Raw genomic sequence first — 24,210 nt, forward strand, 5'->3', positions numbered from 1 at the left:
GGGGAAGCGATATGAGGGGTGTGAAGAGTGGATTAACATAAGGTAAGCAGGATGTTTGCACCCGGGACGCGGGTGGCGCTGTGGGTAAAACCTCAGCTCCTAGGACTTGCCGATCGCATGGTCGGCGGTTCGAATCCCCGCGGCGGGGTGCGCTCCCGTCGTTCGGTCCCAGCGCCTGCCAACCTAGCAGTTCGAAAGCACCCCCAGGTGCAAGTAGATAAATAGGGACTGCTTACTGGCGGGAAGGTAAACGGCGTTTCTGTGTGCTGCGCTGGCTCGCCAGGGTAGCTTTGTCACGCTGGCCACGTGACCCGGAAGTGTCTGCGGACAGTGCTGGCTCCCGGCCTATAGAGTGAGATGAGCGCACAACCCTAGAGTCTGTCAAGACTGGCCCGTACGGGCAGGGTTACCTTTACCTTTAAGCAGGATGTTGAAAGACTTTCTGGAGGTGTCAATTTGCTGAAGGGCTCAGGTGGTATGTGTCGATCTTCATGTTATTTAATTTTGGATCTGCTTAAAATGGCTTTTCCTTTATCTACAGGAAAACCTCCGCAACTGCTGATAATCAGCATGCAGATGTGAGGCTGGATGTTTGAGAAGATGTTCAGGAAATGACTTAAATGTTAATGTGAAATCCTATTCTGCATTGCTATCAATTCGGGTGTGCTAGCCTGATGTTTACATATTTTTTGGAAAATAAGACTGCTTTATTTTGGGCTCATATCTGTGTGTATTCATGGTATGGTTTGCAGACCCAGTAGGAGGCAGTGTGGTGGATTGAGTTTTGGCAGCCTTTTGGATACAATATTGAGTCAAGTATATACATTTTGAAATATTTAGATTGTTACATTCTTTAAAAACTACATTTTGGATACATTCAGAAAAGTACAGCAGAGTACGGCATTTCATTAAAGATACATCCACGAATACATTTTTAAAAGGATAGCTTCATGGAGAACGAGGTACACAGGAATGGCAACAGGCACGTTACATTAAGATGATGCATTAAAAAGGCACATATTATATTACATTCAATGATACGTGAAAAGACAGTAAGATGGCATCTTCCCAACAATGCGTTCTTTAAGGCACAGTTTATTATTGTTGTGGGACTTTGGGGTAGGATGATATCATTAGGATCATTTTACCTTTATTCCCCTCTCTGACCCTGATTCTCTTATGACAGGAGCTAAATGGCACCTTAAACCTAGGGTACGGGCACAACAACGGAATGTCTAGGTGCGCTTTTTTGTAACAAGAATACAAAGCTGAAAATGAATGAACTACAGCTAAAATATGTTCATTTTTCACATGGTCTAGTCCTTCTCCTGCCTACCCCCCTAGCAGTGGCGTAGCGTGGGTTGTCAGCACCCGGGGCAAGGCAAGTAATTTGCGCCCCCTAACCCATGGATTTGCTCCTCCTAACCCATGGATTTGCCCTAACCCCAGATGTTGCGCCTGGTGCGGCCGGCCCCCCCGCACCCCCCACGCTACGCCACTGCCCCCTAGTATTCTCAAGAGGGTCTCTTCTCCAGTCTTCAGAGAGCAGCTGGAAGTGGGGAGGCAGAAAAAGGTCCTCTTTTCCTTCCACACTGCAGTTTTAATCTGAAATCTTAGGCGCAGTACTGTGCCCAGAGCTCAGAAACTGCTCGCACTAATTAAATTCCCTGTCGCTAAATGCGACTAGAACAATGGGAGTTTCGAACACTGCATGTTAGGTAACCACTACACCAGCAGCAGCTAGATTGTGAGTGTGGGGGAAGGGGCTGTGTTAATCTTTAACTATAGGCATGGCGTTTGACCAAACTGCGGGAGGCAGTGGAAGACAGGAGTGCCTGGCATGCTCTGGTCCATGTTGTCACGAAGAGGCGGACACAACTAAATGACACAACCACAATAGGCACGGTACTTAGGACATATTTGGTGTTCTATCAGTGCTGTTGCTACTGTTTTGTATCATTAGAACCAAAATATTTTTCAGAGGGGGATGGAAGATAAAATGCCCCAAGTTCTGTTTTCACCTCTAACATCAGAACACATAGGACAGCCTCATACTGTTCAGAGACCATTAGTCCTTAGCTCACCTGGAGTCCCTGCACATACATTTTATCTCTCTGATTGAACACAACATGGAAGCCACTGAACCACAAACATTGCTATCTTGACTTGTCTGTTTCCCTGCATCTCCCAACCTTAGACACTGAGGCACATATGTACTGAAACAGGCAACAACCACACATACACACACACCACGGAAAGTAAAGGGTGATAAGGACAGGGCTTTTTTTCAGCCGGAACTCCCCAGAACTCAGTTCTGGCATCTCTCAGGTGTGCGCCATAGCCCTTATAAGAGAACAAGGCAGGCATTCATGGTGAGTTCAGGTACCTCTTTATTCAACAAGGCATAAGGCAACCAGCTGTTTGAAATCATCTGCTATAATTAGAGGAATCACGGTTCTGTAAATGTGGCTCCACACCATACAGTTAAAGCCCATGGTTTTCCCTAAAGAATATTGGGGACTGTAGTTCACCCGCTCACAAAGCTGCAATTCCCAGCACCCACAACAAAATATAATTCCCCAGTTTTAAATGTGCTTTAAATGTGTGGTGTGGACATGGTTTGAAGCAATACATATTTACTGGTGGTTAAGTCCCCTTGGATGGGATGCGGGTGGTGCTGTGGTCTAAACCACAGAGCCTCTTGGGCTTGCTGATCAGAAGGTTAGCAGTTCGAATCCCCACAATGGGGTGAGCTCCCATTGCTTGGTCCCAGCTCCTGCCAACCTAGCAGTTTGAAAGCACACCAGTGCAAGTAGATAAATAGGTACTGATCCGGCGGGAAGCAAAACGTCGTTTCTGTGTGCTGCTCTGGCTTCGCCAGAAGTGGCTTAACCATGCTGGCCACATGACCCGGAAAAACTGTCTGTGGACAAACGCTGGCTCCCTTGGCCTGTAAAGCGAGATTAGCGCCGCAACCCCAGAGTCGTCCACAACTGGATTTAACTGTCAGGGGTCCCTTTACTTTTACCTTTAAGTCCCCTTGAGCTCACTGAGTCTTACTTCTACAGTGGTACCTCAGGTTAAGAACTTAATTCGTTCTGGAGGTCCGTTCTTAACCTGAAACTGTTCTTAACCTGAAGCACCACTTCAGCTCATGGGGCCTCTTGCTGCCGCCGTGCTGCCACTGCACAATTTCTGTTCTCATCCTGAAGCAAAGTTCTTAACCCGAGGTAATATTTCTGGGTTAGTGGAGTCTGTAACCTGAAGTGTATGTAACCTGAAGTGTATGTAACCCGAGGTACCACTGTACTGAGGATTTGTGCTGCGAATGGGGAAAAGCAGAGAGGATAAGCAGGTAAAAGAAATTGTCTTGCCCAGTGATCTCAACATGGAATGAATTGAGCTCAGTGGTGCTGTGGCCAGGCAGGTACAGCAAATATTACACTTGAAAGCAGAGCAAGTGAGCGAAGTGTGGCTCAAGGCACTGGTCCCAAGGTCGCATGGAGAGACATGCTGGTGGAGCCAGAACTGAAACAGGCGTGTTCCCTCCTCTTGGCAAAAGGTCAGATAGATTAAATCTTGAAAAAGGACCTTGTCAGAGGAAAGACAGCCTTGCTTCCCCCCCTCCCCCTTTGCAAAAGGCCCAGTTGTCCTAGGCTTCTCCTTTTTAGGAGAAAGGATTTCAGAACTGGGTGAGGGTGTGTGTGCATGTGTGTCTGTGTGCTCATGCTGTTCAGATCAAATATGAAAATGAATTGGTTTGTTTGCTTGGCAGTTAATGACTGGTCTGGTTTGCAGAGATTGATAAGAATCCAAAGGGGGCTTCGTATCGAGGGGTGTTCTTGAAAGCCCTTTGTTGTGTCTTTGCAAGGAGGTTGCAGAGAGTGACCTCAGTCCGGAGACAACTAGTCGCCAGCCTCATTTAGGAACACCAGGACCTGCCTTCTGCTGAGTCAGACCATCTAGCTCAGTATTGTTGACACAGAGTGACAGCAAGTTCTCTGGGATTTCAGGCACAGAGGCTCTCCTGGACCTACCTGAAGATGCCAGGGATTGAACCAGGGACCTTCTGCATGCAAAGCAGATGCCCTGCACCTGAGCCCTTCCCATTTGTTTTCTTTGAAGCTGCTCAACTCTTCTCCCAGGTTTATGGTGGCCCTCCAAATGTTGCTAGACTCCAGATCCCACCATTGCTGGTTGTCAGCCCTGCTGGCCTCTGGCTGCTGGGAGTTGGAGTCTCCATCCTTGCTCGATTTGAAGCCTGGTCCTAGTCTAGTTTAAATGTTCTTAGAAAACGAATGGATGAATGCCCATCATTCATGGGCACCTCAACAGCAAACTGAGCAGGCACACATGTTACCTGTTCAGACGTTTTCCCGTTAGCTTCAGATGTATTTCAATTGTAGTAATAATTTCTAAATGTGCTTCTATCAGATCCACACCATACATTTGAAGCACATCTAAGGCACATTACTTCCCCCAAAGCATCTTGGGAAATGCAGTTTTCCCCTCAGAGCTACAGTGCACTGCAGGCTTAACAAACTACAGTTCCCAGGATTTTGGAGGGGGGGCAGCTTTAAATGTGTGATCGCTATACTTTAAATGTGTGTTGTGGACCTGCCCTTAATTAGCATATGAATATTTTATGCAAATGAATGCCCTCCTTTTTGGCCATGCATCAGTGGCCTTATTGATGCAGTTGGTCACTGATGTTGGACTTCCTTTTTATGTTCGTATGGGGTGACTCATACAGTCCTGTTTATCACTCATCACGCTGAATTTGCATCAAGGCTGAATAAGGAATTGCAGACACAAGTCCAGATGTTGCACTTACGTACTCTTTTTTTAAACGGAGTTCGTTCACACATTCAGGTGCAGGCCTTTATACAATGAAGCATTGCTCGTCTGAGATAAGAATGTGAATAGCACCAACATTTATCAGACTAACGAGTAGAGTGGCATTGCTTGAGGCTCTCTGCAACTGAAAGAGGAGGAAGGCCATTGTATCATAAGGTCATTGGAGACCAGGGACGGTGATCCTGAGGCTTGGGTCTTGTGGTCCAGCCGTCAGTAATCTCCCTGGGCAACACCCCTTCTTTCCAGGCCACAGATGTCTCTGGGCCTGCTCCATGCCCTACTTGAGTGAGTGCAGAGTGCTATTGTGTTCAGGTTCTGTTTACAGACTTCCAAAAAAGGTCAAGGTAAAAGACCCCTGACAGTTAAGTCCAGTTGCGAACAACTCTGGGGTTGTGGCGCTCATCTCGCTTTACTGGCCGAGGGAGCCGACATTTGTCCATAGACAGTTTTTTCAGGTCATGTGGCCAGCATGACTAAGCCACTTCTGTTGAAACCAAAGCAGCGCATAAAAACGTCATTTACCCTCAACAAAGGAAACTGATTTGTAAAAATGTTACATGGAAAAATATGAGAGACATGACACATACTTCTGTAAAACAAGAAAATCTTTAATAAAAAAAATAAAAATAAAGAAATAAATGTCATTTACCTTCCTGCCGGAGTGGTACCTGTTTATCTACTTGCACTTTGAGGTGCTTTTGAACTGCTAGGTTGGCTGGAGCTGGGACCGAGCAATGGGAGCTCACCCTGTCGTGGGGATTCAAACCGCCAACCTTCTGATCTGCAAGCCCTAGGCTCAGTGGTTTAGACCACAGCGCCACCCACATCCCTGTAGACTTCCAAAGAGGCATCTAGTTGATCTCTGAGATAACAGGATGCTGGAGTACATGGGCCACTGGCCTGATCCAGCAGGACTCTTCTTATGTTGTTATGATCAGGTGGCAGGTGATGAGAAATACTCCCATCTTCTTGAGACCTTGGAGGGCCTCTGGACCACCTCCAGCTGATATTTAGGCCAGGCTTCCTCAACCTCGGCCCTCCAGATGTTTTTGGCCTACAACTCCCATGATCCCTAGCTAGCAGGACAAGTGGTCAGGGATGCTGGGAATTGTAGTCTCAAAACATCTGGAGGGCCGACGTTGAGGAAGCCTGATTTAGGCTTTCTGCACCTTTTCCCCTTTGCAGAGGCGGGAAACTTATGAGGGCAGTCTTACCTTGGAGGCTGGTGGACTGCTCTATCGGATTTTCTGGCTGATATAACTAGCACTCCTGTCAAAGCCCTGGTTGACCTCTGGAACATTGGAAATGGCTTGGGTCGTTGACATGATGGCCCCAGAACCCTCTTCCTGCTTCATGGAGCCTGTTTGGCTCCTTGGTATACTCCAGAGTTTAGGCAAGAAACAAGCTAGGAGATTGCTTGAACATAAGTAGAGGGAAACTCCAGTCGAATGCAACTGATCACTAGTGGGGGTTCATCATTGAGCCTACCTAGTGGCAGTGAAAGTATGCCTTCTTTGCTGCCTCCATTGCATCCTCATTGTGCTGTCCAGCACAGCTATTTTGGGTAGAGCAGGGACTTTTGCAGTCTGAAGGAGGTGACAGAACAAATGGTAGTTCAATGTCACTTATTTGCAAAGCATTTTGAGGATAAAATCACTTGCATTCACCAGGATCTTGACTCCTCTGTTATAGCAGATGAATCTCATGGGGTGTCCAGAGCACTGTCTGGTCCTGTTGTGTTGGATAAGTTGCAGTTGGTAAGGCTTGAGGTCAAGGTGCTTGGATTGGCCAAGGTGACCACTTTCACTTTGGACCCTTGCCCCTCATGGCTGATTAAAAAAACTAGCAGGGAGTGGACAGCCGGCTGGGCCAGGAGGATGATTAATGGCTTCTTGTGAGAAGGGCTGGTCCTTACCTGCCTGAAGGAGACAGAGATAAAACCACTCCTCAAGAGACCCTCCCTGGATTCAGAAAATCTAAGTACCGTATTTTTTGCACCATAACACTCACTTTTTTCCTCCTAGAAAGTAAGGGGAAATGTCTGTGCGTGTTATGGAGGGAATGCCTACGGGTGGCATGCCTACGGATTTTCCTCCTCTAAAAACTACGTGCGTGTTATGGTCGGGTGCGTGTTATAGAGCGAAAAATACGGTAATTACTGGCCGGTTGCTAATCTCCCCTTCTTGGGCAAGGTTTCTGAGCAGCTGGTCATGGGCCAGATCCAGGTGCTCTTGGAGGATGCTGATTTTCTAGATCCATTTCAAGTGGGGGCTTAACCTGGTTTTGGCACAGAAACTTTGGTCTCCCTCAATGATAGCTTCTGTTGGGAGAGAGAGAGGCGAAATGTATCCCTGTTAATTCTCCTCAACTCCTCAGTGGCTTTCGATACCATTGACCATGGTAGCTTTCTGGAGCAGCTGTCCAAATTAGCAGTGGGTAGCACCACTTTGCGATGGTTCTGGTTCTACTTGGATCATCATTTCCAAAGGGTGATGCTTGGGGAGTGTTGTTCTGCTGCATAGAGTCTTCAATGCAGGGTTCCTTTGTGTTCAATTTTATCTCCCAGACTGTTTAACATCTACATGAAACCACTGGGTGGGGTCATTCCAAGTAATGGAGTACGTTGTCACCAATATGCTGATGACACTCAGCTCTATTTCTCCTTTACATCTGCAGGTGAGGCAGTGGAAGTGCTGGACAGGTGTCTTGCCTCGGTAATGGACTGGATGAGAGCCCACAAACTGAAACTCAATCCAGATAAGACTGAGGCACTGTTAGTGGGTGGTTCCCTAGACCAGTTGGGTGGGAGATTGCCTGCTCTTGATGGGGTTAGACTCCCTCTAAAGGAGCGGGTACATAGCTTGGGGGGTATTCCTGGATCCTTTGCTGTTGCTTGAGGCTCAGGTGGCCTCAGTGGCCCGGAGTGCTTTCCATCAGCTTCGACTGGTGACCCAGCTATGCTCCTATCTGGACAGGGATAGCCTAACTACTGTTGTCTATGCTCTGGTAACCTCTAGGTTAGATTACTGCAATGAGTTATAAGTTGGGCTGTAAAATGACCTGTGATCCTCAGATGAAAGGCAGGATAGAAATAATAATAATAATAATAATAATAATAATAATAATAATAATAATAGATGAATATTCTGGTCTGGTAAGTATTTTCTGTGCTTAGTTTCGGTGCATCATGCTGCTGTTAAAGGCAGAGGAGCAGGAGCAGAATAAAAAGGTGGCAACAGTCACTGGGCATCTATTTCTGGAAAAGCTTCTCCATTTGTTGAGCTCATCATCAAAAGCCCTTCTCTGGGCATCTTTGCTGACAGATGTTAAGGGGCTCCTGGCTGAAGGATAGAAGGTGCAGCAAATAGACTTCTCCCCGGGAAAACTTGCCTGATGGTTCCTTAACGCAGTGCTCTTCAACCTTGGGTCTCCATATGTTGTTGGACTACAGCTTTCATCATCCCTGACCATTGGCTAAACTTTCTGGTGATGATGGGGGTTGTAGTCCAACAACATCTTGGGGTCTCAAGAGTGAAAAAACCAAATGACACTGAACCAGATGCGTCAGCAGTGCATCAGGTGTATCGTTCTGCTAATGCTGCCATGGAACTTGAAGTTTTACCTGTGAGTCTGAATTCCTGTAATTTTGCTTTTGTTATTGCTGATGTTTATTTTGTGTCTTTCCAGCCCTGTAGCCAGTTGCCCACCACCTCCCCTCACTAGAGTAAAGCAGGGCTGCGCTGAGCCACCAGCCCACCTGCTGACCCAGCCAATGTGGCCCTTGGCAGGCTGAAAGGAGCACTGGGCCTCACTGGCCTGCATGGGGGCGCCTGGTTTGTGCCCACTCAAAAACTATGCTCCTGGGCCACGGCCCCACTGGCACCCACCACACTATGCCCATGAGTTTTCCCAGATGATATTTTGTAGGAGGGGGCCAAATGCACTGTGCATTTGCACTGGGACACTTTTATTGTTTTAAACAAAAGAAGTCCCATGGTTGCATCACTTCCTGGTGCAACTGGACTTCTCTGCGACCCTTCCCCTCTGCAGGGAGGTGGGACCGATTTGGATGCCCCCCCCCAGTCCTGAATGGGGTAACTGTGCCCCTGAAGGACCAGGCGCACAACCTGGGAGTCATTTTGGACTCACAGCTGTCCATGGAGGTGCAGGTCAATTCTGTGTCCAGGGCAGCTGTCTAGCAGCTCCAACTGGTACGCAGGCTGAGACCCTACCTGCCTGTGGACTGTCCTGCCAGAGTGGTGCATGCTCTAGTTATCTCCTGCTTGGACTACTGCAATGCACTCTATGTGGGGCTACCTTTGAAGGTGACCGGGAAACTACAACTACGTAATCCAGAATGCGGAGGCTAGACTGGTGACTGGGAGTGACTACCGAGACCATATAACACTGGTCGTGAAAGACCTACATTGGCTCCCAGTATGTTTCCGAGCACAATTCAAAGTGTTGGTGCTGTCCTTTAGAGCCCTAAACGGCTTCGGCCCAGTATACCTGAAGAAACGTCTCTACCCCCATCTTTCTGCCCAGACACTGAGGTCTAGCGCTGAGGGCCTTCTGGCAGTTCCCTCACTACAAGAAGTGAGGTTGCAAGGAGCCAGGCAGAGTGCCTTCTCGGTAGTGGCGCCCTCTCTGTGGAATGCCCTCCCATCAAGGAAATAAACAACTATCTGACTTTTGGAAGACATCTGAAGGCAACTCTGTTTAGGGAAGTTTTTAATGTTTGATGTTTTATTGTGTTTTTAGTGTTTTGTTGGGAGCCACACAGAGTGTCTGGGGAAACCCAGCCAGATGGGTGGGGTAGTAGTAGTAGTAGTAGTAGTAGTAGTAATAGTAGTAGTAATAGCTCTCTTTTAAATATTGTTCCAAAATGCTTGTGATTTTCTAATGTAGGTTGCAAAGTCACCTTGAACATGTTGGAAGGGTGACGCAGTCTGTGAGGCCTCAAAGAAGTATATATGTAAACAAATAATTCCTCCAGACAGACAGTTTATTGATTAAAATTCACCCAGATTTTCTTGCACAGAGCTTTCGCAGAGGTCAGACTATGTCCAGTCATTGCTGAGCATTTGTTCTAACTTGTCTGTGGGAGGTAATACGATGATGAGCCATTGTCCTGCATTCATCCTTATTTACTTGCTGGGTGTTTATACATCTTCTTCTTAGCCATCCACCCATCCACTCCACACCTTTCAATGTTTTTCTCCAACCCTTTCCAACCCCCAACCCCCTGCAAAAAGCCAGTGTTCTCAGTGTATTTGTTGCACAAGTGCACCAGAGAGCTTTAATCCACTGTAAATGCACAAAACCTCAAGTTCCAGTTATTGACAGTCTGGAGGTACCCGAAGATGCTTGCTGCAAAACAAAAGGCACTGAGTTCATTGAGTTCCTAGTAGATATGCTGATGTTTGTGGCTTGAATGAGTAACCTCACGTGAATCAGCCTCTTTGCTGACAAGCCTACTCTAGAAGCATCATCACTAAGAAACTGGTCAGGACTGGCTATCAGTTCCTGTTGATGAAAGGGAAAGATCTATTCAGTTTCTGAGCTTATCAGTCAGGCCTAATGTTTGGTTGTTAGTCCTGGGCAGCTTTACGGTGTTTTCTATCAGTGAACTATGATCCTCTTCTTCTGAGCCGCTGAATAGTGTTTCTTGAGCCATTATCTGGGAAAAGGCTGGAGCTTTTTCAACCCAAGACCTGTATTGTGTTCTGGGCAACCTTCTGGGGGCCACATGCTAGGGGTAGGAGGGGCCAGAGGCAATGATCAGGGCCAGCCCAATACATTTTAGCACCTGAGGCAAACCACAAAATGGTGCCTTGCTTCCTTCCAGGGAAGAAGCTGAGAGTGAAGATCTACAGCAGGAGCAAGGAGAGAATAAAGATCTGCATTGGCTCTGCTGCCCCTGTGGATCCTCCCACCTGAGGCAATCACCCAACCTTACCTCATGGGTGGGCTGGCCCTGGCAGCTATTGAAAATTGTAACTTTATATTGTAAGCTAATTTCTGCACTAAATTTTCTTGGGAGAAAAGCAATGACAAACCTAGACAGCATCTTAAAAAGCGGAGACATCACCTTGCCAACAAAGGTCCATATAGTTAAAGCTATGGTTTTTCCAGTAGTGATGAATGGAAGTGAGAGCTGGACCATAAAGAAGGCTGATCGCCAAAGAATTGATGCTTTTGAATTATGGTGCTGGAGGAGACTCGAGAATCCCATGGACTGCAAGAAGATCAAACCTCTCCATTATTAAGGAAATCAGCCCTGAGTGCTCACTGGAAGGACAGATCGTGAAGCTGAGGCTCCAATACTTTGACCACCTCATGAGAAGACTCGACTCCCTGGAAAAGACCCTGGTGTTGGGAAAGATGGAGGGCACAAGGAGAAAGGGTGACAGAGGACAAGATGGTTGGATAGTGTTCTCGAAGCTACCAGCATTAGTTTGACCAAACTGCGGGAGGCAGTGGAAGACAGGAGTGCCTGGCGTGCTCTGGTCCATGGGGTCATGAAGAGTCGGACATGACTAAACGACTAAACAACAACAACAATTTCTGCACACGGCCTCCTACTTAATGTCTCTTCCTTGCCTGGAGGATAATCAAAGACACATCCGAGCCAGGCAAAAACACTCACTGAGGGTGCAAAGCTGGATTGGGCTTGGGGCAGAGTCCTGAGGGTCAGAAAGAAGGAACTGGAGGGCCCTATTTGGCCTCTGGGTCTGAGGTTCCCTACCATATAATAACATTTCATAATCTATCCTGGGATCTCTTGGGATGAAGGGCACTAACAAAACAACAACTGAAGAGATAAACTGAAATATAAAAACTAAAAGCCTGATCCTGTGATCTGGTGTGGAAGGGAAGAAGTCCGGGGAAAGCTCCAGCTCAGGGATACAGCAAATGCTTTGGGTGCAGAAGGTTCCAGGTTCAATTCCTAGCATCTCCATGTAAGTCTGGGGAAGTCCCTTGTGTCAGGGCTGGGCTCTGTGGGCCATAATCCAGGGTAAGGAGCTGGGAACCATAAACTGTGGATGAGTCAGTGTGGGGCAGTGGTTACAATGCTAGACCATGGGCCAGGAGGCCAAGTTTCGAACCCTGCACTCAGCCGTAAAGGGTGACCTTGGCCTTAAGGATGCAGGAACATCCCACATGGGGGCTGCCACATTGACCCACCCACCACCACTGCTTCTCTTACCTCGCCTGGGCGGCAGCACCCATAAAACAGCAACAGTCAGTTCCAGTGAGATCTTGCAGAGCTCTTGTGAGATCTCATGGAGATTTCAGCAAGATCTCATGATAAACCACCGGCGTCAGAGGTGCTTCAGTTGCCCAAGGCAGCTGCCTTAGCCCACCTCATGGGCAGGCTGGCCCTGATCCCACAGCTCTCAGGCCATGTTGCTGAAGCATGGCTGCTGGTTGGGAAAGAGAGACCTTTATACTCCTTCCTGCCCAAAGGAACCCAGAAATCAGCGTGTGTGGGCAGAATCCTTCAGGAAGACTCTGTTGGAAAAGGCTGCTGCCTGCAGCTCCCCAATTGCTCACAAAGGTCAGTCACACCCAGAGAGATCTCAGCAGCTCCTTGACACTCTGGGTTATATTTTACAGGTGGGAGTCAGCCACAGTCTTGTGTAACAAGCCTGCATCCCTCTGCCCCCCACAAATAATCTGGGGAGGGCTACAGCTTGCTGGCAGAGCATCTTCCTTGCATGTAGAATGTCCCAGGTATCTTAAGCCCCACAATGTTGGTAGGATAGGGCCTGGGAGACAGGTGGATGAGGAGGAAGTGAGGGGTTGAATTGTAGGAACTTGTGTCAGAGGCAGGGAGGTCTCCCTTTTCCAGCCTGATATCAGTTGCTTTGGAAGAAGAAACAGGGATGCCAGTTCACCCCACTACAATCTTCCTGAAGAGTGGGAGGCTGGGGATATCTTTAATCAGTTAAGAGGGGAGGCTGAACAGAAGCTTGAGTAGGGGAGGGGGGATGCAGTCTTGTCACCTGCAACCAAGTCGCCGCCTTCTCAGGTGGGAGCAGAACCGGCCCATCCCAATGGGAGCCCGTGCTTGCAATCCTGACATTCCCACAGGTCAAAAGAGTCTTGCGAGCGAGCGTGCCATGCCTTATCTTTAAAAGCTTGGCAGGAAGGATGGGGAAACTTGTTGGGACATCTTGGGAAAGTGGGTGGGGCAGAAGCCAATGACAAACAGAGGCAGGACCAACGGCAGGCTGAGCAAACCCATTCTAGTTTTCTCCCCAGCCTGCTCCCTGCTGAGTTCTGTGAGAGGCGGAGTTGAGACTAAGAAGGAGGAATCTGGTATCCAGTGCTACTTCTTGGACTGACTGTAAGCAAAAGGTGAGCAGGTGGGGTCTGGCTGAAGAGAGACTGAGCTTGGTGGGGCAATGTCCCATTCACCCTAATGTACCAGCCTCCACTGATCTTATGCATACTGACTCAGCTTGATTTACCTTCCAGGTAAACATGCGTAGGATGGAGCTGAGGGTACCATCATCCTGAGTCCTTTCTGAGAAGGTTATCTCACCCTCTGATCCTTTTATGATGTTTATGCTGGTCAAGTCTTCCCCTTTGCCTGCCCTTTGACTTTTCCCCTTATCCTTTTCAAAAAAAAATGTTTATTTTGAGTTGTAGGAGGAAGTTAGCCAAAGAGCAAAAATCCTTTCTTCTTTCTCCCACACTGGGGAAACTGAGGCTCACTTTGCAGATCATGAAATTCTTCGTCTTTTGCTTCAGAGTCAGCACCCGTGGCCCAGCCACAGGAGCTGACTCTCCTCCTTCCGTCCTTTGACCATAACCCCATATCAAGCTCCAGATGTGAGGGGAGATTAACTGAAAAACCAGCAGATGAGCCAGCCTGTTGAAGCAAGCCTGATACATACACTCAGAACAGAAAATGCCTTTTTAGAGAACTCTGGGTGTCAGCAACCTGGGAGCAGTTTCTGTTTATCAGGTTGCCAACTTATCCCATTCCCAGCAGGGCTTGGAGCATCATTGGGGAACACAAGAACTAAGGACTCCTCTGGACAATTGTATATTGAGCATTCATCCTGATTTGTTTGCATGATTATCCCAGCAGCGGAGCATATACCCACGCTACCCAGGGCGGGTGCGCTCCTGAGGGGGGCGTAGCATAGAGGGTTCCCTCCCAGGCGTGGGATAGCTGCCAGGGGCGCACCGAGCCGCCCATGGGGGTGGAGCAAGCCACCCATGGCAAACATTTGGCATGCTGCGATTCCCAAGCCGCCTCCAAGCTGTCAAAGGAAGCTGCAGGGCAATGAGCACTGGTCTGCTTCCACAAAGCTGATGCAGAAGGAGGTTACATGGCAGGTAAGTGTGGCTTGGCTACATAGGCATCAAGGGCCAAATGTGAAATCTTGCCCAAGGCCATGGGTTCCCCAATGCTGCATTCACAGCTACAAACATTACAAACTGGCAAGAGCACTAGACTGAGGTATGCTGTCCGATTTCCTTGTAGCCACCAGCTACATATTGCTAAAGTTTCTAGTCCATCTGCTGTATGCTTTTTTCATTGCCTGCAAAAGCCTAGGCGAAAATGTATGTCTGGGTTGTGTTGTCAGAATGTGTACAATGTAGGCAACTGGGTGCAATCTAGGGGCAAGAAATTTCAGAGGTTGGGGGTCCGCTACTGAGAAGCAGATGCCACCACACCTTGAACCTCCAGTGTGCCATATGCTCAAAAGAACATAGGAATGCCTCTTTAAACTGTCATGGCTTCCCTCAATGAATCATGGGAACTGTAGTTTGCTCTAGGTGCTGACAAATGTTAGGAGACCCCCTGTTCCTCCCACAGAGCTACAATTCCCAGAGTTCCTTGGGAAGAGGGATTGACTCCTTAGAATTCCCAATACACTTAACAAACTTCAGTTCCCATACGTTTTTAAGGTATCATGTTTTGTTGTGTTTGGAAGCTACCCAGAGTGGCTGGGGCAACCCACTAAGGTGGGTGGGCTACAAGTTAATAATAATAATAATAATAATAATAATAATAATAATAATAGGAAAGCCATTCCTATACCAAGTGGTATGACAAAGCTTGAAATGTATAGTGCAGATGGGGCTTCTACACTGTCTACACCAGGCTTCCTCAACCTCGGCCCTCCAGATGTTTTGAGACTACAATTTCCATCATCCCTTACCACTGGTCCTGCTAGCTACGGATCATGGGAATTGTAGGCCAAAAAACATCTGGAGGGCCGAGACTGAGGAAGCCTGGTCTATAGTGACTGGCAGTGACTCTCCCAGGTTTCAGACATTGAGCCTCCCTTGCCCCCCACCAGCCAAAGCTGGAATCACTGGGAATTGAACTGGGAAACTTTCACATGTGCTAATGCTTGCTGACCCACAGCCCTTTGATTGTGCTCTGAGGTGAGTTACGTAAACCTTGCTTAATATTAGCCGTGGATAAGATGAGTGTAAGTTAATCTGCATGAAAGAGGACAGTTTTGCTTTTGTTCTCCGGTTTTCTTTGAGAAGGGAAACACCCAGGCTTTGCACAGAGGCGTTCTTTGTTAAGCCTGTTTTAAAGAGAGAGAGAAAGAAAGAAATGCAGCGAAACAGAGAGGTGCTGACCTTGCCTTTGAGGCTGCTTAAGGGCAACACTTTTTATCTTGCTCAGAAGAAAAGGGTGCTTAGGAACATGTGGCAACATAACCCTCATTATGCATTGCAGAGATGGTAAGAGAGCCAGCATATATCAGGGCCCCCCTGAGGGGCACAAAGCATTTCAGCAGTGCATTCCACTGTCTTCCAATAGAGCCCCAGGTGAGGGACATAGGAAGGTGCCTTGCATGGAGTCAGAACAGTAGTCCACCTAGCTCAATACTGTCAACACTGACTGGTACTGGTTCCCTGGGATTTCAGACAGGGATCCTTTCCCAGTGTGTCTGGAGATGCTGGGGATTGACCCTGTGAGCTTCTGCCTGCAGAGTAGATGCTCCACCACTGAGCTCCAGCCCTTCCTCAACGTAGGAGCATAGGAAGCTGCCTTATACTGAATCAGACCAGTGGTCCATTTAACTTAGCACTGTCAAATCAAATCAAATATCTTTAATACGGTCAATGACCAGAAAGCAATTTATTTAAAAAATAAATAAATATGACATTATAAGTAGTATTGTGCTACAAATAACAGTGGAAATATGGCCAATTCACAGAATTGGTGCTTATATTTATGACCAGGTTTCGACTTTTAAGGTTTTAAGAATTCAATTCAAATGTCACTACTGTTTATTGTCGTTCCTTCGATGTTTGCAATTTGAACTCCGTTGCTGACATCATTGCTCGTCTTATTCTTGTTGCAATGTAACAGTACTTTGCCACAGGCCTGTTGATTTCGGGCTCTTTGTCAGCTAAGAGGTGTCTGATATAGGTGTCGTCTGTACTACGAGGTATTTTCCTCAGAATCGGCTCGATCAGCTCTTTTCTTGAGTCTCGATATAATGGGCAGTATAAGATGACATGCCCGATGGTTTCGATTTCGTTGCTGTTACAGGGACATAATCTTTGTTCGATCGGTATTTTGTTGTATCTTCCCTCTAGGAGAGCTGAAGGGAGAGCGTTAAAGCGGGCCCTGGAAAATGCCCATCGGTGTTTAGCGTTGTGTAGAACTTTGAGATAGTTTGCTAGATGGGGCCTTTGGGAATTGAATAGGAGTTTATAAGTTATCGGAAGTTGATTAAAGTCATTTTGGGCTTCAATGTCCCTGAGTCTTTCTTTGATTATGTTCTTGGCCCTTCCCCTTTCTAAACTTAATAAATACTCTGGGGAGAGACCATATGTGGCCAATTTTCTGAGAGTGCCCTTCAACCAACTAGATTGGAATTTGTCAAGAAGCATCAGGGAAAGTAGTCCAACTGGCGAGTTGTTAAGTCTTAGCCAAGTGCATAAGGTTCTTATCCATACTTTGGCTTTGATGCTGTATAAGCCCGCTTCCAATTGTAGGGCGGCATTTGGGACGCATTTAGGTGTTTGCAGGAGTGATCTAAGGAAACCTGATTGTATCTTTTCATATGGGTCTAGATTAGAGAGGGAGACGAGTGGTGCGCCGTATAGTATTTGTGCTGTTGGTTTTGCAGCGAATAGTTTAATTGTAGCAGGAATGAAATTTCCTCCCGTTGTACGATGGTATCTTAGAATTGCTGTTGTACTTTTTTGTGCTGTAGAGGAGCTGTAATTTATGTGGGCAGTCTTCTTCCTTGATGCTTGGAATATAACTCCTAGATATTTAAAGCATGTCACTTGTTCAATCTCCTGATTGTCTAAATTCCATCTGTATATTTTCCTTTTGTTAGAGAAAACCATGATTTTTGTTTTTTGGTAGTTCACTGCTAGTTTCTCTTATCTACAGTATTGGGATAAGCTGTTAAGAGCTCTTTTGAGGCCCTTCTGAGTCTGGGACAGTATAACCGCATCGTCTGCATAGAGTAGGATAGGCAGTTTTATGTCTGCTAATTTTGGGGCGTGTGTATCTGCTCCTTGTAGGTGGTCTATTAGGGAGTTTATATAGATGTTGAACAAAAAGGGGGCCAAGATGCATCCTTGTTTAACTCCCTTTGTTGTTCTAATGAGATTAGAGAGTTGACCTTCTTGGCTACATCTTATACGAAGTCGTGTGTTGTTGTACAGTTTGGATATTAGTAGCAGCAGACGTCGGTCTATGGATGATTTGTTGAGTTTGTCCCAGAGTCGGGTTCTTGAGATGGAGTCAAAGGCTGCTTTAAAATCTACAAATGCTGTGAATAGGTGGTGATTATGATGCAACGTGTATTTCTCAGCTAGGTGCTGTAAGGTCAGGCAGTGATCTATTGTGGGTCTCCCTTGTCTAAATCCTGCCTGTGCATCATCAAGAATCTTCGCTTTTTCTATCCATTAGCACAGTTTCTCGCTGAGGCGTTTAGCATATAATTTGCTTATTATATTCAGGAGGCTTATAGGTCTATAGTTGGAGGGATCATCCCTCAAGCCTTTTTTGTAAATGGGAATAATGATGGAAATCCCCCAGTCGTATGGAATCTGTGCAGTTCTATCTATATATGTGAACAGAGAGGCTAACAAGGGGGCCCACCAGATCGCATTGGTTTTAAAAAGTTCCGCTGGTATACAGTCAATTCCGGGGGCTTTCCCATTCTTTAGTTGGTCAATCAGCAGATGAGTCTCTGTTGTTGAGACTGTTGGCCATGGCTGTATCTGATCTTCTGGTATGTCTAATGCATAGGACTCATCGCTAGATTCCTCGTAAAGATTATGGAAGTGTGTTTCCCAGGCTTTCATTGATATGCAGCAGGATAGTTGTGATAGGCCCCTATCCGGTTGTACAGCAACGATTCTCCAGAATAATGATGGGTTACTGGAATTGGAGGCCTCTATCAGTTGCTGCCATGATAACTTCATTGCGTACCTTTTCTTTTGTGTCAGGAGTTTTTTGTAACTTCTTTTGGCTTCAAGCATCTTTTGTCTGTTATCCTCTGTTGGATTATCCTTATGACATATGAAGGAGTGGATCAATGATTTCCTGGAGGCTATGCACTCATGATCGAACCACTCCCTGGAAGTTTTCCTATGATAGGGAGACTTGGAATTCGGTTTTACAACAAACTCTTGAATTTTTTGTATAAGCATTTCATATGCTGTCATCGTGTTCGGGGCGCTCTCCTCTGTTTCTAAGCACCCTTCCATGATTGCTTTTGAGAGACGGTAGCTCTCCTCAGATTTGTATCAGTTAGATATCCACTCGCTCACTTGTCCATTCCATCTGATTTACTTCAGGCCTATTCCAGGTGTTAGATCTGGTTGATATCTGTGTTGTGGTTTGGGCAGTTCAGAGGGCAGATCACACACGAGGGATAAAGGTAAGTGGTCACTTTCAGCTCTTGCTGTAATGGTGAATTTTGATATCCTAGGGATCAAATCCTGGGAGACAATGCAATAGTCTATCGCTGACAATTTGTGTCCTGACCAATATGTATATTGACCAGGATAATCTCCTTGTATAGCCCCATTCAGTAAGTGTAGGTTCTGTCTGTAGGCCATCTGTGCTAGATGTAGTCCTCCAATGTTGCATGTCTTGTCGTAGGATGATCTTATCATTAGGGGTGGGATAATTTCCGTTTCTGGAGGCCATTGGTGAAAATGTGTATATAGGGCGTTGTCGTTGGGGCCCACTCTTGCGTTTAAGTCACCAGCTAGTAATATCATGGCTGACGGATGTTGTCTCCTCCATTGCACCACGTGGGCTTCCACTTCTTTCCATAGTTGTTCTACTTGTGCCTGCCGTCGACTTGTGGGTAAGTATAAGTTTATGCATAACAGTTTGATTTGTCCAAAATCTAAAACTGCTGCTACAGACCATTCATCATTGGAGGGTAATTGGGTAATATTAGCATATATCTGCGTTGAGAACAGTAAGGCTAAGCCTCCTTTGGGTCTGCCCCCTCTTTGGCTAGGTGTTGCTCTTTTTGTACACGAGTGGTAATTATCCAGGTAGAGCTCGAACTTAGCACTGTCAACACCGACTGGCAGTGGCTCGCCAACATTTTTATAATGAAAAAAGGGATGTCCATCATCATCTCCATCATCATCATCATCATCATCATCTTTATACCCCGCTCCACTCTTTGCAGCTTCCAACATATATAGAAATATAAAGGTAAAGGACCCCTGACAGTTAAGTCCAGTCGCAGACGACTCTGGGGTTGCAGCGCTCATCTCGCTTTAGAGGCTGAGGGAGCTGGTGTTTGTCCGCAGACAGTTTTTCTGGGTCATGTGGCCAGCATGTCTAAGCCACTTCTGGCGAACCGGAGCAGCGCATGGAAATGCAGTTTACCTTCCCGTCGAAGCGGTACCTATTTATCTACTTGCATTTTGATGTGCTTTGGAACTGCTAGGTTGGCAGGAGCAGGGACCGAGCAACGGGAGCTCACCTCAACGCAGGGATTCAAACCACCGACCTTCTGATCGGCAAGCCCAAGAGGCTCAGTGGTTTAGACCATTATATAGAAATATAACAAAACATTAAACATTAAAAAACTTCCCTATACAGGGCTGCCTTAAGATGTCTTCTAAAGGTTGTATAGTTACTTATCTCCTTGGCTCGGGGGTCACATAACTCTATACCCGCTGATGTTCTACCATACTTTCCAACATTTCTCTGGTGAAAATAGGGACGTCTTAAGGAAAAGCGGGACATTCTGGGATCAAATCGGAAACCATTAAGTTTCTGCTTAATCTGCTGCTAACCAGATTAAGAGGCCTCTGGGTAAAGGGCAGTATATAAATTCAAATATTATTAACAACAACAACAACAACAACAACAACAATAGCAATAACAACAACAACCATTCAATCCATCTCTTTATTATGGTCAATGCCCAATATTCAACCTGCTGTTAATGAGACAGGCTGGTATCTCCCAGTTCATGGGTGACTTGAGCTTCAGGAACAATTTCCAGATATATGACACTCCTCTCTAAATCAATACTTCTCCCTTCAGTTTGCATCAGTGCTTAAGTGTTTTTTTCCATCTCCCACAGATATTGTGTTACTGTTCAAAACACATTTGTATCTGTCATATCATTGCATGAGTTTCACACCCTGCTGGAGAAAACCTCCCTTTTCCAATTTCCACATTGCCTTCTATGCACAAAACTGCTGGTCATCTCAACCCCCTCCTCCTTCTCCACCTGAAGCAACTTGGGGATCACCATGGAAACGGTTACCAATTAACTGCAACTGAGTATGTAAGGGCTGTCTTTGGAAATGAGGAATGGGAGAACCAGAGCTGGTGGCGGCAGTGCCCTTTTGACAGGTGCCTAAGCATACTTCAGCTCCATTTATACTTTTCCTTTGAAATGTTTTAGATCTTTTGTTTGATTAAAGGCCTCTCTGCTGAATGATTTTATGAGTTTGATTAATCATCTTATCCTATATAATTTTGCATACACAGAAATAACTCTCGGTGACTCTGGAATGACCTCCCTATGAATTCGGTCATGTACTGGCTTTTGCTTTCTTTAGGCACCCTATCAGTACAAATGTAGTTCATTCAGAGAGAGAAATATACATATTAGTCTATGTTTCACTGAAATAATTATGGAACTGATTTCTTTTTTTGCTGCTGCAGAAATTAAAGATACGAAGAACTGTAATAGATTAACAGGAAATGTCTCAGATTCCGCATCTTTGAAATGGATTATTAGTGGTGCTGTTTTTATAGAAAAAGAGGTACCTTGTTCTCTTAGAATAGCAATGGTGCCCACCTGAGAGGTGCCAAAACTAAGTTTCAGTGAGTTCCGACTGAAAAAAGCCCTAATTATTAGTATGGTGAGTTTCCCTATGGAGGGGCTCAGTGGGCTATCACTGGATCAGTTCATGCCAATTCAACCTGAAGCCCCTGTTGCTGGCGAGTCTCCGCCTACAAAAATGTCTGATGCCAAGTCTAGCTCTGAGCTGGCTGAGTCTCTACCTCTGTCACGTAGGACATGGAGATGTCAAACAGACTGCTCAGGCCTAGTCTGCTAGAAGGAATTCTCATCTGCTTACCCAGGCCACAGATGCAGCCCACTTGCCACGCCAAAGTCATGTCCACCCCACCTTTACATAAGGAGAGTCCATGGAGTGTGTTAGCTGTTGGATCAATTCCTTAAGTTGCCTAGACATGCGTTGCATCTGTTGTGCCTTTGACTTTTGCCCTGCTTTTGCATTATACTGATTTGAACATTAGTGCTGTGGGCAGAAAACGTAATCTGGTATCGAGTTCTTCGTCCAAGGGGGAGCCTGGACATCGTGGTTAAATGGGTGCCCAATTGCATCCAGATATAGACAGAAACCTGTTATTTCACCTCAGGAACCATCGTGCAAAATTTGGTCAGGAGGCAGAGGCGGAGCTAGCTGCTCTGGCACCTGGAGCAGCACACATGGTGTGGTCCCCGGATGGGGCAAGCCGCCTGCAGTGAGCGGCGAGAGTCCCAGGGTGGGGGGCGCCGCCTGTGACAAGTGTTCCAGGGGGTTGCACGGCAATGTCACCCCCCCAGGGATGACACCTGGAGTGGACCGCACCCACCGCATCCCCCTTCCTCTACCACTGTCAGGAGGTGCCCAAATGCAGACCATTCATAGAAAGCAGAGAGCTTTCCCTGGGAGGAGGAAAGAGAGGATCCCCTGGGAAGAGAAATTTGTTGTCAACCCACTCTGTGAATTGTGGATCTGTGGAGGGAATAGGGGTTGCCTAACAACTCTCAGCACCTTGACAAACTAGAGTTCCCATGATTCTTTGGGAGAACCTATTGCTGCTTAAGGGATGCGGGTGGCACTGTGGATTAAACCACAGAGCCTAGGACTTGCTGATCAGAAGGTTGGCGGTTCGAATTCCCGCAACGGGGTGAGCTCCCGTTGCTCAGTCCCTGCTCCTGCCAACCTAGCAGTTTGAAAGCACGTCAAAGTGCTAGTAGATAAATAGGTACTGCTCCAGTGGGAAGGTAAACAGCATTTCTGTGCGCTGCTCTGGTTCACCAGAAGCAGCTTAGTCATGCTGGCCACATGACCCGGAAGCTGTACGCCGGCTCCCTCGGCCAGTAAAGCGAGATGAGCGCCACAACCCCAGAGTCGGTCACGACTGGACCAAATGGTCAGGGGTCCCTTTACCTTTACCTTATTGCTGCTTAAAGGGGTATGGTGCTGCTTTAAATGCCTTAAGTGCAAATGGGACCTTGAGTCCAGCACTTCTCCAGACTACACAGGAGATGTAGGAAGCAGTTCCTGGTAAACACTGGCAGCTGGTATAATTAATACAGAGTATAAATAATAATGTGCCCTTATTCTGCTGTCACAAGAGTTGCTTGTTGTTTGTCAGAGGACAGTTTGCCTCAAGGAGTTTCCATCCTTGTTATCTGTCTTGTCTGACGTTAAGATCAAGCAAACAAGTAATGCAACCTCTTGCCAAAACTTAGAAAGTCCCTTTGCAGCTGCTCTTAAATGTTCCCAAAAGCAGAAATGAAAGTCTGTGGGTTTTTGTTTTGCTAGGCTTTGTCTCCAGTTTTTCTTTGTCTCTCTCCCCATCCCACCCCACCCTGCAAGTCTGGTCAACTGGCAAGCTAGGTCATATCCCCCCTTGCGCCATACATTTAAAGCATTTTCCCCAACAAAAAATATTGGGAACTGCAGCTCAGTGATTCTTATTGCAGGGAAGGGGTGAGGTGTTTTAAATGAAAACAGCTTGTTGAGGATGAGTACGAAGTATTCTGGATTGATAAAAGCTGCTTTGTTGTGCTATGAACAGGTTAGTGTGTGTGCAGCCTTAGTGTTGATGTGCGCACTTTAACCTAAAAGTCTGTATGCTTCATAGTGTTCATATTCACCTGGCTGCTTATGGGCTGCTGGTTCATGTTTACCAGGCAGGCTCTCTACTGTATTAGTAAAGTATTTAAATTTAAAATCTCTTTATCACGGTCAATGACCAGTATTTGTGTTAGTATTAACAGGCTGCGAACTGCATCAGTGTTCATATGCATGATCTTCCCTTACATGCCCATTCAGCCACCCACAGATTTACCTTCTAAACACCCTGGAGGGAGAAACTGAATCCCGAAGCTTAGCAATATGAGCAACTCAAAGATTCCTAGCAACCCCAGAAGGCTAGAATACAATAAATAGGAACCATGATTTATCCAGGACAGAGCCCCTCTAAATAGGGTGTGCCCTTGGTAAGCAGAGAGAAGTATTAAAATGCATTAGAATGTTGCGGAGTGGAGCTTTCCTGATCAGGGTAACAGATCACTGTGCATTTTTCCAGGAAACAGCCAGATGCCGTAAGGATTGGCACCCATCCCTCCAAGCACCTTAGGTGAATCTGTCACCCCTACTTTCATGCACCCATCCCCATGTTCTTCTGCAATGGATGAGGCCAGAAGATCCCTCTGCTCAAAGGTGGGGCCAACAGCTCACAGGACTGTTAAACTTGTTCACCCTGTTGCTCCAGGGAGGAGTGTATGTATGTTATGCCCACAGGTGAGCATGTTTCCGTGTTTCAGCCCAGATTGTCTAATGAGCAAGTAGGAAGCAGGAAGAGATCACTGAGAGGATGGAACAAAACACAGAGGCAAATGTCCCTCCATTCATTGTCTTTAAGGGGCTTCGTCTGATGCTTATGTTGTCTTAACATGATGGGGAGGGGCTGTTGTTTTCTGAGGAACAGAGGATCTGATCAAATCCACTCCATACATGGAAATCACATTTTAAACACGTGGCTCCCACCAAAGAATCTTGGAAATGTCGTTTGTTAAGGGTGCTGAAAATTAAATTGTTGTTGTTGTT

At 46.6% G+C, this 24,210-nt stretch overlaps 1 long non-coding RNA gene across 1 annotated transcript; it reads left to right on the forward strand.

The window, feature by feature from the left end:
- Positions 1 to 15,103: 15,103 nt before the first annotated feature.
- Positions 15,104 to 24,210, forward strand: LOC128406765 (uncharacterized). The gene is made up of 3 exons (XR_008328615.1): positions 15,104 to 15,270; positions 20,433 to 20,707; positions 23,690 to 24,210. It is a non-coding gene; the product is annotated as an uncharacterized LOC128406765 (long non-coding RNA).

The sequence above is a fragment of the Podarcis raffonei genome, chromosome Z (assembly GCF_027172205.1).
Source record: "Podarcis raffonei isolate rPodRaf1 chromosome Z, rPodRaf1.pri, whole genome shotgun sequence".
Taxonomy (NCBI): Eukaryota; Metazoa; Chordata; class Lepidosauria; order Squamata; family Lacertidae; genus Podarcis; species Podarcis raffonei.